Source organism: Girardinichthys multiradiatus, chromosome 3, assembly GCF_021462225.1.
Source record: "Girardinichthys multiradiatus isolate DD_20200921_A chromosome 3, DD_fGirMul_XY1, whole genome shotgun sequence".
In the NCBI taxonomy this organism is placed as follows: domain Eukaryota; kingdom Metazoa; phylum Chordata; class Actinopteri; order Cyprinodontiformes; family Goodeidae; genus Girardinichthys; species Girardinichthys multiradiatus.
In genome coordinates, this window is record NC_061796.1 from 6,772,263 (window position 1) to 6,791,888 (window position 19,626).

Genomic DNA, 19,626 nt, shown 5'->3' on the forward strand with positions numbered 1-19,626 from the left:
GCTGGTTTCTTCTGTTTTCACTGTAGAGAGTTCGTCATGCTGCGGGCCAAAGACAAAGCTCAAGATTGCAGCTTTTGTTTCTGACCTGATTCTGTTGTTCAGAGCTACCTGTGTAGTCCTCTATTTTTTAAAGGCCTGGTGAAATCTGAGCTATTGACACTCCTTTAAAAAGTCAAAAAGTCAAAACACTCTCTGCAGGATACCCCCCTACCCCCCCTACGGTCTGATGTGGGCTTAGGCTTTATGCTATGATGCCTCCTATCTAAAGAAGTGACATTTGTGGTCTGACCAGTTCTTTTTGAGCTAAAGAAACATCCTAAAAAGGACCCAGCCGTAAAGCTGAGCCAATCCGATTTATCTCAGACTCGTTAAACCGACATAGACGTTCACATAAACTTTATCTGGACGCTGGAAATTGAAGAGCAATAAAGTGTAACAGAGCATTGATAATGTCTGCTGTGCTGACTTAAAAGGGAGCAAAGTATTTGAGAACTGCCCAGCGTGTCATCTGTATCCAAACTGCAATCTTTTCTCTTTAGAATTAATATCTGCCACGTTTATGCAGTGCCTTGCAAAAATGTTCACATCTCCTGAACTTTTTTGCATTTTGACACATTACAACCACAAACTTCAATATATTTTAGAGACCATCAAAGAGTTGCACATTACTGTGAAGTGAAAGGGAATGGATACTTAGGTTTCCAAATTGCTGAAAAATAAAAACCCCAAAAAGTGTTGCAGTCATTTGCATTAATCCCTCCCTGAGTCATAAACGTTGCAAACCCCATTTTGATGCAATAACAGTTACAAGTCTTCTAGAGAATGAACATTATGCACATTTTATGCAAAATAGCTCAGCCTTAGTCAGATGGGAAGTAAACCGTCTGATTTCCCTTGTTTCAGCATTGCCTAAGATTCTGTTAGTATTTACATCTGGCCTTTCTCTGGGCCATTCTAAAAAATCAATATTATCCATATGCTTTGGTCTTATCTATACTTTTGTTTAGAAAAGTTGTCTTGGTGTAAAGTGAACTTCCACACTAGCCTACAGGCTTTTGACATCTCCAGTGAGATGTCCAGAGCGAGGGATATTGTTTAACAACCCCAACCCAGCTTGAATGTTTCCATAACTTTGTACTTGACTTGTGTGGTGTGTTTATTTTGTCTTCATGATGCTGTTTTTTCTGCTCACAAACTGGAGCTGCACAATATATCGGGTTTTAATCAACGTTGTAATATCAATTTGCATTTTATCGCAATTGCAAAGGACTGATTTGATTCAATATTTCAGGTGCCATGCATTCATGCCTGTAATATATGTGTATATTTTGCCAGTTGGATGGACTTTCACCTCCGTTGATTGCCATCCTTTTTGTGACAGATTCCAGTGCTCATAGAGAGTAGTGGGGACAAAATGATGATGGAAAAGAATTATAAAAATTATGAAACATTAATTGCAACTGATCTTATTATTGTAATATTCAGTATTACTTAAAAAGTTGTATGCCTTTTAAATATCAACCCCTAAAACACACCTCTGAGGCCTTCACAGAACAGCTGTATAAATACTGCAGAATAAATACTGCATGAATACAAACGCATACCAAACGTATGAAATTTTACTTGTGAAACACTTTGAAAACCATGTATCCTTTTACTTCCAATTCACAGTTGTGAACTAGTTTGTGCTTGCCTTTTACAAAAAAAATTCAAGATGTTTGTGGTTGAAATATGAGAAAAGGTAAAAAAGAGGTATGAATAATTTTGGCACAGTAACGTTTACTTTAACAATTTTTTTTCTGCTGTTGAGTTGAAAGCATTTTGCCCCTCTGCGCCGGCAGCAGAGTCAGAGCATGGCGGCCACATCGCGGTGGCGGCTGCGGTTTGGTACAAGTCCAGGCTGGCAGTTCATCAGCCCGCAGACTCATCTGAAACCTGTTGAGCATGTATCTCCTGTATTTAATATATAATAAATATGAATTAGGTCAACCTGGTGGATGCGCGTTATGTCGCTTTTCAGTGAATGTGTAATTTTTAGACTCTTTGAAATCTCAGTAGGAAAAACATTTGACTCACCCAAATTGGTGGACTTCCACTGCCTGGATGGGAATATTGCATGCAGTTTCATCACAGATCCAAGCAGGGAAAAGTTGCCACAATTTAAGCAGAAAAGGGAAGGTGCTAGAGATGCTTTGGATCAGTGTCTGATTTAAATGTAAATCAAAGAAGCAGATGTGAGTGGTATTCCTGTGTGTTGTGTTGCGTTGGCACACATGTCAGCATCCGGAGATGAGTTGGAAGGCTTTTGTCAAGGGGACCCTCAGAATGTTCTGATTCAGGTGCTGGAGTGAGACGGAACAAAAGCAGAGCCTATTGATTTCTCAAACGCAGCCTTTCACAGCCAGCCCCTCTGCCTTCTTTCTCTTCAAACTCTCCCTGTCGATCCTTCATGACCTCCCATCAAAACCCTTCTCTTTCTGACTTGTCACAATTTCAGCAGTTACTCGGGGGATCCCTGGGACATTTTTCTTAAGAAAAATAATAAAGAAATGTTTCATGGCTGTAAGAGATTTTAAGGGGAAAGTAGTTCAAGGTGTGCCTCTTTTTACCATTTCCTCTGAGATGAAGTATGCACATTTAAGCATTTGTTAACCAGCCAGTTCATAGGAAACGTTCATTTCTTTTGACAAGCTGGTATTATCGCCTTAAGACAAAATAAAACGAATGTGTATTTGTTGCCAAGTGAAATGCTCATTAAGAAAGATATCTGACCAACAAACTACATGCTCTTTACCTTTAGATCTTTTTTCTCCCCTTTGCCGTTGCTCAGAAACAAGCGAGGGACTCCTGTTAATGCGTGTGTTTGGCTTTGATGTTTGCAAGTCTTAAGATTCAGAAATCTTCTTCTGGCATACAGAGCCAGACAAAAATAATCCATATACCTTCCTCTTTTTCATGTTGCAACCACAAACTTCTATGTATTTTATTTGGATTTTATCCTATAAACCAACACAAAGTAGTGAATAACAAAATAAAATGTGAAAAGTGTGACATCTCTGTTCTGCCCATGGGAGAATGCTTCTACCAGCTTTGCACAGCTAGAGAGTTACAGAACAGCTCAGGCTCAGTTAGGTTGTATGGAAAACAAATGTTCAAGTCTTGCCACAGATTACCAATTGGATTTGGACTGGACTTTGACTGGACCATTCTAATTGATGAAAATGCTTTGAGATATAATCATTCCATTGTAGCTTTGGATGTATGGTTAGGGCCATAGTCCGGCTGGAAGGTGAACCTTCACCCCAGGTTTCAAGCTGTTCTGCAGCCTTTTACAGCTTTCTGTCCCCAGGATTGCTCTGAATTTAGCTTCATCCATTTTCCTATCAACTCTGACCAGCTTCCGTCTCCCTGTGGAAGAAAGCATTCCCAAAGCTCGATGCCGCCACCACCATGTTTTAACATGAGAGGGGTGTTTTCAGTTCCACACAACACACAGGAATTAACTAGAAAGCCATACAGTTTAACTTACAGGTGTGATCTCCCCAGGATAGTTCATGAGAACTGGTTCAAATGGATGCGGAGGGTAAAAAAATTAACATCTTTATTTGGTTTGGTTAATTTTCAGTGTGCATTTGTGAAAGTGGTCCAAACTGCCCAGACAACATCATGCAATCACAACTTCTAGTATCACAAGGAGCTGTCCAGTATGAGCAGCAGTTAAGAAAGTGATCTATTCAGCATGATGTGTGCATGAGACAAATGCACAAATACTGAAAAAATAGACCGAGAGCAAGATACTATTAAAGGTTCCCATGGTTACACAGTCACAGAGTGAGGATTTTAAAGTTTTCAGGTCACATATATGTCTGTAAATCATACTTAAAGTAGACAACCTCTCTTTGGTTCATGTTATGTCTTTTGTACGCTGGATAGTCCTCTTTGCATTCCCAACGTAAGCAAACTGCATCGGGTTTCACTTGCCAGCAAGACTGGTTTTCAGGCAGATTGGACTCAGATCTGAGGCCTTCACAGTACTGCAAAGAGTATTTATACTGTGACTAAATATATTATACTGTGACTGAAATACTTAAGACTAAATACTTTTGAAAGGCATTGTGAATTCCAAGTGGGGCACCTTTACCTTTAGTGCTCTCCGTGGCCCCCATGCTCCTGCAGGATCACCTTAAAGCTCAACCAGGAGTTTAAAAGCCCATTGATAGTACCTAGGTGGTTGCTTTCTCCATTTAATTTGTCATCTGCAGTTCTGCATGTCTGTAAAGGCAAATATAGCAAGTTTCCTTCAAAAGCTATGTACACTTTATCGCGCTCTGAGGCAAATCTATGAAGTCAGTCTGTATCTGTTATTTTGCCATCCATGCTCTCTGAAAATCGACTCTTTTTCACAAATGCATTTGATACATGATTCCTAAAAATTCCAGGAAAAAAAGGTTAGCTTTGCAAATATGCTGACAGCTCACCTGTTATGTGATCTGCTGTAAATCTGCTGGTTCACAGGACCTGTTTAGGTGGAGGAGACTTTTTGTGCTTTTCTGTTGTTTTTTGGCTTGTTGATGTGAATAGCAGACATTAGGAGGAAAAACAACCACTAGAAGGGATCATATGAATGGAAAGCTTTTAGGGCGCTTTTCAAATAGCGTGAACCTATTTCAGCCAAAGCCGCAGTTTGTGCTTCTCACATTATCACGGAAATATGCAAGGGGAGCCTACTGGCTGTCGTTAACAAAGAGCTTAATTCAAAAACCACAAAGATTGTAATTATCGCTGGGCCATTTTTTGTGTGGGTGTTTGTATGCACATTGGCGAGTGCTCAGTGTGTATTTTTATGCCAACGTCAAGTGCCAGATTGGTTATTGTTCCCACCTGATTATATGTAAATATTTGCTGAACTCTTTTGGCCATTTCGAACTTCCATAAATCACAGCCATGTGGATTATTACAAGGCTTTTGTTAGCTTTATTCTTCAACGGTATGAAAATGCTAATAGTAAAAAAAAAGATATAAATTAGCATACTGATCAGTGGACATACTCCTCTGGTGATAAATGCGTCGCTCTAAAAAGATTAAAAAGTCAGGCTTTGTTGTCGGATCAGGCGGTATGTGTTTAGCTGGCAGCTGGAGTGCAAAGCACTGCGTCAGGGACCTCGGCTGTGGCCTTTTGTCCGCTTGGACCGTAGGGGTAATTAGGAATGAGCTTAGTCCGGGATTATGGTTGGACGCAGGCTGATCACAGGGGACAGGAGAAAAAGCATTAGAAGAATGCTTGTTAATATTGGTATTACTGTGCTTAGCGGTGTTATCATGTGACATTAAGACAACTGACAATGGGAGCCTGTTGTTTCAAGGATTCTTACCTCTGAAGTAATAGGCTTTACTGCAGATGGTATTGTTTATCCGTAGCATGCAGAGCTCTCCACCTTCCTTCTTTTTAGCTTCCTCCCTGCACAAACTTAAAACAGTGCAATTTTTCTCAACCTAATGAGAAAAATTGCGCTACTTTCGCAGTACAACTCCTGGAGGTATACTCGCCTCATTCAGAGGTATTTACTTTACACGGCACCTCTGAAATCAAGCGTGCACGATTGTTCATTTCCCCTGTGATTGCACACATGGACGAATTCTTGCAGTTTTTCTTTTCTCCTGGAATGCAATTAATGTTTTCATTAACTGAGTTAAACAGATGCATGGCATGACTAAAAAGACGATACCCTTGGGTTTTTGTCTTTCCCTCTCTTTAAATGGCATAGCCTGTGTTATGGCTGCTTTGTTGTTCACTGTGCAGAGATGTAACCCGATGCTTGTAGCCTCTAGACCACCTCTATTACCAAACCCATTTGTTGGCCTTTGCAGAGGATATGGAAGCAGGCCAGTTTTCAGATTGTAGGGGGAAGATTTATCTAAAAACAGAGAGGTTATATCAAAAGCACCATCTCATTTATTGCATTACTGTAATTTACAGTGATCCTGCTCTGAGAGGAACACTGCTGCAGGTGCATACCCCGCAGAATTATTAGACCATGACACGACAGAACAATGCTTTGTTTTGACCTTATTGAGAGGGAGTGGGGAATTGTTTTCCGGAGTCTTAAAGAGGTAATCCCATCAGAGGGAGTGCGGAGTGTGGAGAGACTAACTCAGTCACAACTGAGGGTACCGCTGCCAGATCATGAGACATGCAGGAATGGGTGTTTTTTTCTCACTAACATTCAGGGATTTAACAAGATCTCAAGGCAAATCTCCAAATTTGGCAATATTAAAAGACCACAATGCATGTCATCAAATTGAAGTCTGCATTTGCTGTCAGCATGTGACTTTGTCTAGGAAAATATGCTCTCATTATGAGCCCTGAATAGAGTAGTCATGATTCGAACGTTTCAGACTCCATTTCAAGAAAAAACACCTTCAAACTTGTTTTTCAGTGAAGCTTATTTATTTTTTATTTTTTTTGAAGACTAAGGTTCTTTCTAATAAAGTTAAAAGAAACAGCTAACAAAACGTGCTTGAAGTCGTCAATTTTCTTGATGGATGTATGTACTTTGGATTAGGACGAACAACTAATTAGATAATGGACTTCATCAAAGTGTAAACAAGAATCTTGTCCTTCCACATGTATCGAGGATACTATATATGTTTTTATCAAATACAGTTGCAGGTGCTTTGGTGTGGGCTGGCTCACTCCCGGTGGCTGCTTGCCGGGGCCTGGCCCCCTGGGCTCTGTCGGGCCTCTGCTTGGGGGGTGGTGTGTCCTGGGGTCTTGGGCCTCTGGGTCCATGGATGGATCTGCTCGGGCATGGACGGCTGCCGGCGGGGCCTGTTGGCTCGTCGCTGCGGCTCCCTGGGGCTTCTGCACTGTCGCTACTGGGTGGTTCCCCTGGGACTCTCCACTGCTCTTCTCTGGGGGGGTTGTGGTAGTCCCGGCGGTGGTTCTCCTGGGGTTCCTGTGCTTTTGGGGGGCCTTTAGATGTCTGTGGCTCGGATCTCCTCAGTGTCCGTCCAGGGACCATGGGGCAGGCCTCTGGGTCCTGGGTCCTCACACTTGCTAATGCATATTTTTGTGGAGAAACCTTGTATACAAAAGCGCGTCCACACCCATACTCACAGGTGTTAAGCTTCAGGTGTTGACAGATACACAGATGTTCTATATTGGGCTGCACCTCTCACTAAGTACATTTTACATTCAGAATTACTGTGTACTATTTTGTTAAAAACAAACAAAAGAAAAAGGTGTATAAGCAAGCAGGGTGTAATCTTTTATTCTCTTCATCCTTCTTTCTCTCCTCCACTCTTTTTTTTAATGGTGTTGTTTGGGTCATAAAATTTATTATAGCAGGCATTGGTGCTTAAATTAAAAGTTTGTTAATCCTGAGCCAGTCTAGAGCATAAACTAAGTGCTGCTTATGGCTATCAGTAGGGGGCCCTCAGGAAAGCTTGAATTTTCACACTTAAACAAGAGTCACATAAAAAACTAAATTAACATACTTGATGGGTTTAACAGAAAAATTTTGATTTATTTGGCAACTTTCCAAAAGCAGCAGATTTGTTTTTTGTTTTCAGTTGGTTTGTAAAAGTATGAAACCACCTACAAACATATCTAATAAATACGTTTTGCAGTGATGTTTTTCTGATTTCATGCATCCTTTTGAATTTTACAAAGAAAATCACAGATTTGTTGACCCCTTGTTTGAAGTAAAAAATAATAGAACACAGATACAACTAGAGATGCACCCATCATTTCTCTCTGGTTTCTGCAGATTTGACATTTTTCTTAAGGTCAGACTTGCTGATTTCGTTACTATAAAACATAAAAAAAAAATGTGTCAAAATTGTTTTGTTTTTGATAGTTTTTTTATTTTCTGTTGGAAAATGAAGGAATTGCAAGAATATTTTCAGTCATGCATCAAAGGACATGGTCCTCACTTTCATCAGGTTTTTATTTAACTAAAAAAAGTGAAACAAACTGCATGCTGTTAGTTCATATGTTTATAGACTGAAAATAGTGTAGATTCTTGGTTTTAATGTATTAAACCAAGGGTGTAATCTTGTATTCTCTTCATCCTTCCTTCTCTCCTCCACTCTTTCCCCCTTTTCTCCCCTTTTTCCCCCATCTCTCTCTTTTTTGAGCTTCTTTTTTCCTTTTTATTTCAGTCTCCGTGTCCATAACAATTGAAATATTCCCAAAGAAGTTTAGTTTCTTTTATAAATATCAAGCAGAGCTTTAAAGCATTAGCTGTGATGCTCTGCTTGTGAAAGTAAATCTGTTGGGCAATTTCTTGGCACTCAGACAACAATTCTGAGCGATACTCTGCTGGACAGGGCACGGTAAAAAAAAATAAAATAAAATACAGTTGCAGGTTAGGTTACCACAGGTTCCGGATAGTTTCGAGTTACCTTTTGTCTGTATCTTAAAAACTGTCTTAAGAAGCAACATCCTTAACCTCATAAATTAACACAGTCGACTTTAACAAGACTCGTTTTATTATTCGCCATAGATGCCTGATCCTTTACTCATGGAGTAATACTGATTGTAGGTTCACTAAAGAAAGAAAATAATTATATTTCCATCCATCCGTTCATTAATACAAGACTTTTGTTTTTACTTTAAAAATTGTGTAAATAGAAACGACAAGTCTTGAAATTTAATTATGGAATTTTGGCATGAAAACATTGGGAACCCTGTTTTTAAATCATTTCTTGTTCTCCTGAACCCAATGTTTTGCATCGTTACCCAAACCCCCCCCCCCCCCCCCCCCATCCCCCCAGGGACATTGCTTTATTTGGCCTGTCCGAGTGACTTTTCTCATCACGATACAGCGGGGATTTGCAGAGATGCAATGGTTGACTTTCATTTCATTCATTCTTTTTACCTCTCAGTGGAAGGTTTCTCACTTCGCTGCTTGTCTATTGGTGTGGTTAGGCATATGTGCACCTGGGGGAATGGGCTCAGTCAGTGCCGGGGAGCTGCGGAGCCTGAGGATTTATCCCAGTCCAGTGAGTCTTTGTGATGCCAGAAGCTCCAGTTGAAGGGTTTAAGAATGGCCATGTCCGTCTGTTTTTCTTTTTCCACAGAGATTAGGAAAAAAGATTTTTTTCTTCAGTGGAAATAAATGTCTGTCTGGGTGATAAGTTCTGTTTGAACAAAATAATGGAAAAAGAAGATGGGGACTGAAAGGAGATTTTATTAAAAGGAAAACGTTTTTGGAGCTAGAGGCAGGTAGAATAGGAGAAGACATCTGTAGGGTGGTTCGGACTTCTTTATCCAAGAATTGTACTTCGAAGTGTTTTTTGTATTCCAATTGATCCATTATAAAACACCAGTACATATAACTGTGAAGCCAATGTTTATTTTTTTAAAATCATTTTAATGTCCTTTTTGGATTTTAACTTTAATAACCTTTTAAGAGATAGAAAACAGGGGTTAACCTACTTGCCCACAAATTCAGTAGAGGGAGCTGTTTTTGATATACCACAAAACGTTTTGGTCTTCATAAATGTTTTTATCACCCGATAAAGACCACAGTAAAAGAAATTTGAGGCTACAAACGATAAAACTTTCTAAAGGGAGATTTAGAGCAGTATTCTTTTAGAGAGTAGTCTTTTTAGAAAACGTCATTTTGGGTCTGATGTATTTCCCTCACAGTAATCATTTGGTTTCTGCTTGTTTTTTTCTGGAAGGCGTTTATTGTGAAGCAGCTGCAGAATGTGTTGAGCTGCTTTCTCCCATCTGTCGTCTGCTGCCGTGTCTCCACAGCCAAGTCGAGTCAGTGGGATTCACTTCACTCCACCAGTTTTTTTTAATGGTGTTGTTTGGGTCATAAAATTTATTATAGTAGGCATTGGTGCTTAAATTAAACGTTTGTTAATCCTGAGCCAGTCTAGAGCATAAACTAAGTGCTGCTTATGGCTATCAGTAGGGGGCCCTCAGGAAAGCTTGAATTTTCACACTTAAACAAGAGTCACATAAAAAACTAAATTAACATACTTGATGGGTTTAACAGAAAACTTTTGATTTATTTGGCAACTTTCCAAAAGCAGCAGATTTGTTTTTTGTTTTCAGTTGGTTTGTAAAAGTCCTGAATGGGATGAAACCACCTACAAACATATCTAATAAATAAGTTTTGCAGTGATTTTTTCTGATTTCATGCGTTCTTTTCCTTTTTACATCCTTTTAACAAAGAAAATTACAGATTTGTTGACCCCTTGTTGGAAGTAAAAAATAATAGAACACAGATACAACTAGAGATGCACCCATCATTTCTCTCTGGTTTCTGCAGATTTGACATTTTTCTTAAGGTCAGACTTGCTGATTTCGTTACTATAAAACATAAAAGAGAAAAACAAAATGTGTCAAAATTGTTTTGTTTTTGATAGTTTTTTTATTTTCTGTTGGAAAATGAAGGAATTGCAAGAATATTTTCAGTCATGCATCAAAGGACATGGTCCTCACTTTCATCAGGTTTTTATTTAACTCAAAAAAGTGAAACAAACTGCATGCTGTTAGTTCATATGTTTATAGACTGAAAATAGTGTAGATTCTTGGTTTTAATGTATTTATTACATAAATGCATTGAACACTGGCCCGCTTCTATTTACACAATAATATTGTTTTGCTTTTTCATTAACCAATTACTGATCAGAGCAGATTAATCAAAAATAAGCACATTTTTATCATCTCTGGTCTATTCGTTGGTGCTTCTCTTGTCTAATATTCCTTGTCATTAATGTAAAAACAGTGCCAGAATTTTTAAATTTTTTTCTTTTCATTTCCAACTAAGCAAAAAGCCTGTTATAAACCAATCTGGATTTTAACCATACAAACTATTTAAGAATTTGTCAAGAAATTAGGGGACTTGAGTGGTTTTAGTTGAGATTCAACTGCAACTGAAAATATATAGAAAAGTCAAACACCTGTTTTTATATAAAATTTATCTTAGCTAATTGTGGAAACAATGGGGCTAGAAGTAAAGAAACACCGGAGGTTGGCCAATTGGCTGCGAGAAAGCAGAGGGAGATTGTCTTTTCTCAACCTTCAAAGATTAAATTCAACACCCACAAATTATAATTAAGTTGAATACAAAACCAGTTGCATTAAGTCCAGTATGTATGTTTAGTTTCAGTGTTATATAGTAGCAATTATAAATAATGCCAATTTAAAAAATGTTTTACCTAAGTAGGTCAAGTCTACCCAGGGAGTCATACTTTGCCTGTAGTGAGCTGTTGGGAGAGTAAACTGTGTGCACCCAAGGCTAGAGCTACGACTAGCTGCTGCGATGCAATATGGGGTTTCTAGTGTGATTTGCACGAGTAATGTATAACCAACTAGCAGATTATTAACAACAAAAATATATGAAATTATCTTGAGGGCCGAATACGATTGTATCGAGCCTTGAGCGTGATATGTTTGCTGTAAGGCATGGTGCCCATTCCTGCTTCTTCACACGGTTTTATTTTCAAACAGTATCTCTGATGAGGAAACTTGCTTACTGGTAAAATCTTGATACACTTCAGAACAATGCCTTCCATGTAGGTTCGTGGTGTCACTTTTCCCGTCATGCTGCAGCATTCCCAGTTTGTTCTTGGTCTAGGTTGACTGTAAACGCTGCATGGATCTAATATAGGAAAAAACATTTAAAATTATTCAAAAGCCCTTGTCAAAACTCAGACTTGAGTTTCATTGACAAAATATTGCAAATAGCTTGATGGGAAGCAATAACTGTTAACTTTCAAAGTGCGATGAATACCAGAGATGCTCCAGTCAGAGTTTCAGTGGCTGATATGGATCAGATCTTTGAGGTCAGACCAACCAATTCTAATGTTCTTAGAAAAGACTATAAGAAATGCAAACTAATTGGTGTGATTTTTAAATGAAATAGGATATTGCAGTGAACTGTGAGTAAACCAGAATAAATGTACTTTGGGTTCCTTGATTGAGATAGTAGCTTTGATAAAAACTTGGTTTAGTTTAGATGGATTTTCATACACAGAAAAACGGCTGATTTCAACAATCATTCATTTGCTTGGTGTATCACAACTAATTACTTATGCAGTTTTAAATGTTCTGTTTGTGGATGATGCCAGCAAGACAATTGTTTAGCTAACTGAAATGAAAAAGTAAATTTTTTGGAAGGCAAAGGCTTGACCTTTAAATGAAAGAAATGTATGAGAACATGTCAGAAACCAAAAACTAAAGCTGCTCCATTCCTAAAATAGGATAAAATTGCTTTTCGTGTTTAAATAAAAGATTTTACTCTTTAAGTCAGCTGTGATGAAATAATCAGACTTCAAAGTGTTTTTTAAAAGACGTATCATTGGAGCCATCTCCTCCTTTTATGTGCCAAGGTTCCTCTGTGCGGTTAAATTGTCTATATTGCTCATCATTCCTGCCTCTTCTCCATCTTTGCCCTTGTAGTCCCAGCCTCAGGGCTACTCTGGGATCTGCACTGTTTCAGGGAAAGGCTTCAGTATTGCAGACAGGGTGAGCAGCTCAAAGCACACCCGCCTTTGAGAATGTGCATCTGCCTGCCTCCCAAGGTGCTCATTAAGCTCACGTCTGAAGGCATGCATGTTTCCTGAGGCTGCTGAAAAGTGGATATGGAGGTTTATAGACCCCCAACAGAGACTTAATCTATTCATTCCAAGGTGACTGAAGAAGGTAACTTCATTAGCTAGTTTGTGCCATACAGCTTGCTTATACTAACCAAGTCTAAGACATAACAGTTGTGTAGGCCATGAATGTTGCAGCTAGATTTGAAGTATTTTTGTCCTACGGCAGCAATGACGGGATCACTGTGTGTGGCTGATTGTGTGTGGCAAGTAAGGGACAAAGAGGGGTCAGGTAGCACACCTGGGACATCTGGCTGCTCTGTAATTTTCAAAGTGACTCACCTTTCAGGTAATGAGCAGGTAGCAGTTTAGAATCCTATGGGTGAGCATGTATAGGAGCTGTTGCTTGAAGATGTAGAACACTCTGTGGTCTGTGCTGAAAACTTCTCTTTAGTTTTGTTGGCTTTTACAAAATGGAACCAGTGATATTTTCTTTACAGACATACACCTTCCCTTTGAATTAATCAGATTCTGTATTTACTATACAGATTCAATTGTGGCTCTAAAGTAATTTGTCTTTATAAATATATGTAGTTGTAAGTTATTGGTCTTTCCCCAATTGGGTGTTTCCAGAAACCCTCCAAAGTGCAGGAGGGATCCTCTTTAGATAGCATCACCTTGATTGAAACCTTTAGATGTGAAGAAGCAGCAGCTCCGTGCCAAGCTGAAAGTAGATCTCCTAACCTTCTCTTTCAGGATAAGTCCAGCAACCCTATGGAGGAAAGTAATTTCAGCGGCTTTAATTCTTTTGGTCATGATCCATATCCCATGACCACAAGTGAGGAAGGGATTATAGATGGGCTGGGAAATTAAGAGCTTCAGTTTCATTAGTTTTTTCTTCACCACCAAATACCTTAGCATTGGTCACATTAATGCAGGTGAGATCCCTCACTGTCTATCCATGCCCACTCCATCCTACCATCACTCAGGAATAAGAGATCAAGATACTTAACTCCTTCTTTTCAGACAAAGACAAGCCCTGGGTCTGGAAGGACCATTTCCCCCTTTTATGGATGAGAACCATAGTCTCAGACTTAGAACAACTGACTTTTATCCCAGCTGCTTCACACTTCGCAAATCACTCAAGTGCGCTCTGAAGTTCTTGGATTAAAGATGCCAACATAACCACACCATATCTGAAAAACAAAGATGACAAAGGTTTTCCAACTCAATACCCCCTTCCCCCAGACTACCCCTTGAGATCCTATATATGAAAACCACAAACAGGATCATTGACCAAGCCCCTGGTCAAGTCCAACCAACCCTAGAAATAAGCTCCGATTTATACAGAAAATGCAGACACACTTTTTGCTTTTAAAAACAATAGTGGCACCCACTACTCCCCCACCCCACCCCCAGTAAATGTCTCCATGGACACAGTTGTAAGCCTTCTTTAAATCCATAAAACACATGTAGACTAGACTAACAAGCTTTTATGGTTACCTTAGTAACTTAGCGACAGGAAAGATCATGTCCACTCTTACATGCCAGGACAAAGTAGTAGTGTATTGGTTCTATTTCCCAATGCTGTGAACTACATTCTGGCCAGTGATATTTGTTGGCGTTTAAGAAACACTTAAGAGCTCTGTGTACTCCTGAAATTCACCTTTCCAGTCTTGTTTTAGCATTTTAAGCATTTTTAGAATCCAATGCCTTAAGTTTTCTAGATGAAAAACAAGATTTTTTTTCCTCCTCTTGCATGCTAGATTACTATCTAAGCCTTTGGTGTGATGCGGAGTGTCTCAGACGAAACACTACAAATCTATCTAAGAATTAGAAACCGATTCATAGTGTCCAGTCTGAGACCTGTTTCATGTAAGGTTTCAAGATTTTCTACAATGCAGTTCATAACTGTCTTCTTTTACCTAACATGCAGTCCTCTTTTGGACTGCGTGTATATTCTGATAAATTGTTATTCTTGCCAGACACAAGGCTGTAATATAACATTCAGAAGGCACGCATTAGCGCCAGTCCAGACTAAAAAGTATTCCTAAGACCTCTGTCAGAGTCCCGTTAAGGCTATTTTTCTGACCTACAAATGCTTCAAAAAATACAAAACACACACACACACACACCCACGCATGCACGCACACACACACACACACACACACACACACACACACACACACACACACACACACATGCTCAGGCTTGTCAGCTCTGCAGTCTTGTATTCTGGTCAAGGTGAAGAGTTTGAGGAAGGTGGGTAGGCAAGCAGACAGGGGAGCTGAGTGAAAGGAGGAGGGAGGTTTTGGAGGTGTTGAAGGTGAAGCTCCAGAAATGCAGACATATGGAGATGAGAGGAGGAAAAAGGGGATACATTTCGCATGTCCTGCCGGCACCTGCACTGCTGTTGTCAGTCTCAAGCTGACAGGCAGGATTCAATGGGATTCTGTCGAGCTGCCGCTTTGATGAAATGTTTTCAGGAAGCAAGGGGAGGGGAGGGAAGGGGACTGAGCTGACTTTAACCTCTGGCTTTAAAGAGCTGGAAGAAAGTTTTGATGTAGATTTCTTTAAACGTTTTCAATACTAAGCAGACTTAGCAATAACAGGTTTTGAGGCTACAGGCTAAATGAGCACGCATTCACGTATACCATGTATTTATAAGAGCAAAATATAATTTGAGGAAAATTACACCTATTCAAATCCTCCATTCATCCTGGTGACGCTTTGTGTGGTGGTGTTCACAGTTGAGCTGGCAGGCACCAGTAGAGCCAGACAAACACAGTCGCTCAGGTAGATGATCAGTGGATTTAACAACATCAAAGCTCATAACTCACTGTGTTATGTTATTATCACTGCAGTCGCGGCAGACTCATGTTGCTGCTCCCTCCGGTGACATGTAGGGTGGAGAGCTTCCTGCCTCATCTCCTGTTTTCAGGCCTGCCTTTTCAGGGACGGGATCAGCTGCCTGTGCAGAGAAATTTTGCCCCTTTCCTTGACCTTTGATGAAATCGGCCACATTAACATTCTCCCAATGGAAACAGAGCAGAGAATGGTCATGTGAGCTGGATTTGCTCTTTCTGCTTTCTGTAAATAAGGTCATATTAGCTGAGAAGAGTAGGGGAGGTTTTCAGTTGATTGGATAAATGACCTTTTTAGCTTGTCAGTATTTTATGGTAGACATATGTAATGTTCAGTATTTTGGGACAGTGATCTGCTGTGTTAATTCTAATAATGAGATGTTGGAAATCTGTTATCTTTTACTTTTTTGACTATACTGGACCTGTTTAAGTACCTTATGCCAAATGATATGAAGCTTTACTATGGTTTGATAATACTGCACTTTCAAAACCACTAATAGTTTATATTTACTTGAACCTTTTTAAAGTTATTGTATGTAGCTTTGCTAAACACTAGTTTATTGCTAGGTAGCTAGCAACTAGCTAGCTTGTTTAGTAGCTACAAGCTAAAATAATTTGATATATACACTTACAAATGCATTTAAAAATATTGATGTCACAACGCGTTAGTGGTTTGATGAATTACAGCAACCTTGTGACATTGCCACCTACAGGCCTGGCATAGCTATTACAACACTTTGGGTCTGATTTTCAAAAGGTTTGCGTGTAGAAATACACGTTCAAACTGGATTGTGCAAAGCTGGTCTACAAAGCAGGTGGAAATTGATTTGGGTGTTTAAAATGAGCGGAACCTTTCAGCATGTTTGCTTTCATGAATATGCAAAACATATAATGATTGAAGAATTGTATGGGAGGGGAATATGAAAATATAATTCTTTACCACCTGCAACACGATTTATCAAACCTGAAACGGATTGCGGGTGCAGTTTCTACATCTATATTTAGTACGTTTGAAAGGCAGGTGCAAAGTGGCACGTGGAAATCTCTTTGGTCACTCTGGCGAGAAGGAGACATTGATAGAGAGTTAACCTTTTGTGCTCAGGTCAACATATTTCAGAAATAAAAAATAGAGATATCATCTATCCTGCGATGCTATTTTGGAGCTGCAGCATTATATTACCAGCGCACCATCATTTTATAGAAAAACACCGATATGTCTGGATGCACTGAGGAGTTCTATATAGCTCAGAAAAGGTGGCGCAGATTATAGTTGTTGCAGACAATCTTTATGCAATTAAACCAAAACCACAAACTCCATGACTGAACCTAAATATTGTGGCATGTTTTTAAACAAACAAATGTGAACATCAAAAGCCACCAGAGACCAGAAAAATGGAAATGGAAAGAAAAAAACTGTCCTGGGCGCTATTTGTTTTTCTTCGAATGAAGGCATTTCTATAAATCATGCTGAGTTTAAATTGAATTTTTACTAATTAGCAAATTTAAAGAGGGCTTTGGAAAAACTGTATTTTGGTAAAAAAAACACATTTGTGGGTGTCAGGCACCAAAACTGTCTCTAGCTCAGGGGCTAATATCCTCTTGGACTGGACCTGAAATGATGGTATTGATACAGCACATTTTGTTAAATCTTAAAGTAGTAAGAGGCAGAAATGTACTTCAGTTTAAAATGTTTCTATGTTAATTTGATGGGGGCTATTTCTAGTTATAAGAAATGTTGAAGGTGTGGTCTGAAAGCGTTGATGTCCAAAAATTTTGTTTCTGTCAGTCCTAATAAATGAATATAGAATACTTATGGATGAGAATTTAGAGGAAAATTCCTGACGTGGTATTAAAAAGATTTTTAAAAAGGTTTTAAAGATGGTAAGATTTCCCATCATACCACTGCTTTAAAGTATTTTTTTGACAAATTCATGAAATTGCCTGACTGTCAAGGGTTTTCTCCATTTGTTTGAAGCTCTGCTACATGTTGCTGCCGACTGCCGGTGAGCAGGCTGAAAGGCTTTTTCCTCATTTGCATGAAAGAAAATTTCTTGTGTTTTCAAATATCTATGGTTGCAAAGCATAAATAGAATGCATACCATTGCTCTTAATAAGCACTGTTTTAAAGATACAGTTGGTAAAGTACGAGTCCATAAACCAACTAATTTCATCTTGTAATCCCAGTGTTACTCCACTAAGAGCAAAATACAAAAAATCTATAATATTTTGTGCAATATGCACTTAAACTACTTCATCATTTAGTAGGTGTTCCTTGTGTATAAAATAACAAACATATTATAACTAAAAATATGATGTTTAATTATATTTATGGCAGTAGGAATTATAGTTGAGTTTTGGTTTTAAATAACATTAAAACATGGAAATCTTTGTGTCAGTTTGCGAATCTGTGGTAGTTTTGTTCAAGGGTATCATTACTATGAGAATACGATTCTAGCTGATACCTAAAATCTAATATTAAACAAAATAGAGTAAACATTAAAATGTGACTGCAGAAAGAAAAAATAAAACTTTCATTCAGCTATGGATTCAAGATGTAACAAAGAATTGGCAAATACCATTTCTTTTAATGTCTCAATTCATGTTAGTATTTAACGTAAGCAACACAACCACCATGTTAAAGTTTTAGTCTCTTTTGTTTTATTGCTCTCTTTTGACTAGTTTGAAAATGTGATGACATTTTAATTTATATTTATACAGCATTATAGAGATAATTATCTAGCAGTAAAATATGCACATGAAATATGCATGTAAAGTATTTTACATAGGTATCCACAGGGAATTTAACCACTGAGCCTCACAAGACACACCAGTGATCTACTCTATTTGTCACTTGCCTGAATTGCTTGGGTTGAATAGTGTGTTGTTAGTGTGTTGAGAGGTCACAGGTGGAGCACCTCAGCGACTGGGGAAACAGATGAGGCTGGTGTCAGATTTGAGGCAGTTACACTCAAAGCCAAAGGCCTCAAGCAACTGAGAGTTATAGTGTTGCTACATAGACCTGAAGGACTAACATGGTCGCCTATAGGATAAAGAGTGTCAAGATGCAGGTGAGAGTTCTTATTTTGGCATCATCAAAGTGGTACAGAAAATGGTCTGCTACACTGCTTTGAGAAATTTTGTAGTAATTTACATCTCCTCATGGCAATATTGGAGGAACAGTTGGGTTTCTTATATCATTTTAAAGTAATCTAAGCTCCGTTCTTATTAAAAAAATGGAAATAAAGCCATTCTTTATAGTTTTTGTCTCAATGTTACGTGCACGCTGTAGCACTATATATAGAAATGTACTGGCATTTTTTTTCTCCATATATTTTACGCTCAAATTGTGAAGAAAGCTCTTATCTTAGCAGTGTTGTAGCACATATTCGCACTGCTTCAGAGCGGTATGTGGTTAAATGGGCAGGATTAGCATAAGTTAGTATTTAAAATATCGTGGAGGGTTCTTTTGGTATCTGCCAGGCGTTTATCCAGCTGCACCCTACATTCTTCGCTCTGTCTCAAAGCTTCTTTCAGCTGCATGCTCAGCAGAAGCCATTCTCACCTCGCAGAGCAGTGAGCGCGCTGAGGTTAGATGAGGTTGCTGTGTTATTACAACTCTTCCAGCTCCAGCTTTGTTTGTCAAACTTTCTTCTCACTTCATTCACATTTGGAGTGGCCGGAACCATTCATTTGACCTTTTTCCAACCTCCTACACTCCTCGAGGCTGCATGCTCACAGGGGGCCCTTTGTTTACTTGACTGATTTCTGTTTTTGTGCATTATTTCAAATATTCTTTGGCGTGTTCTTGGCAACGGCAAGACTTTTGCTTTTATTTAATGTCAATAGCGCGGCATACTAGAAGTTGAAAATAGTAAGTACAGTTTTCTTAGTGAAACTGCACCATGCTTCAGATTAGCTTTCAGGAGTCCTGCAGCAACAGCCTCCATTTATGCTTTGCAAATGTGTTTAGTGCTGCTAGAGATTAAAAAGAGGTGCTTGGCTGGGAAAAATCTTTCAGATTTCTTTATTTTCATTGGGACACTTACACTGCCTCTTTACCTTTTTTTCTTAGCTTTCTCAACTTTCCCCTGCCTCACCCTCTTTTCACACAAAGGGGAAAGTAAGCATTGAAACATCAAAGTTTTTTTTCCACATTTCTCATTTGGCTATTGGCATGAAATACTCGCCAGATGTTTGCAACACC

The 19,626-nt window shown here is 38.9% G+C and overlaps 1 protein-coding gene across 3 annotated transcripts in view; it reads left to right on the plus strand.

Moving 5' to 3' along the window:
• The window catches only part of ptprub (protein tyrosine phosphatase receptor type Ub), a 310,515-nt gene that overhangs the window by 12,345 nt on the left and 278,544 nt on the right, over window positions 1–19,626 (plus strand). The gene's annotated exons all lie outside the window — the stretch shown is intronic.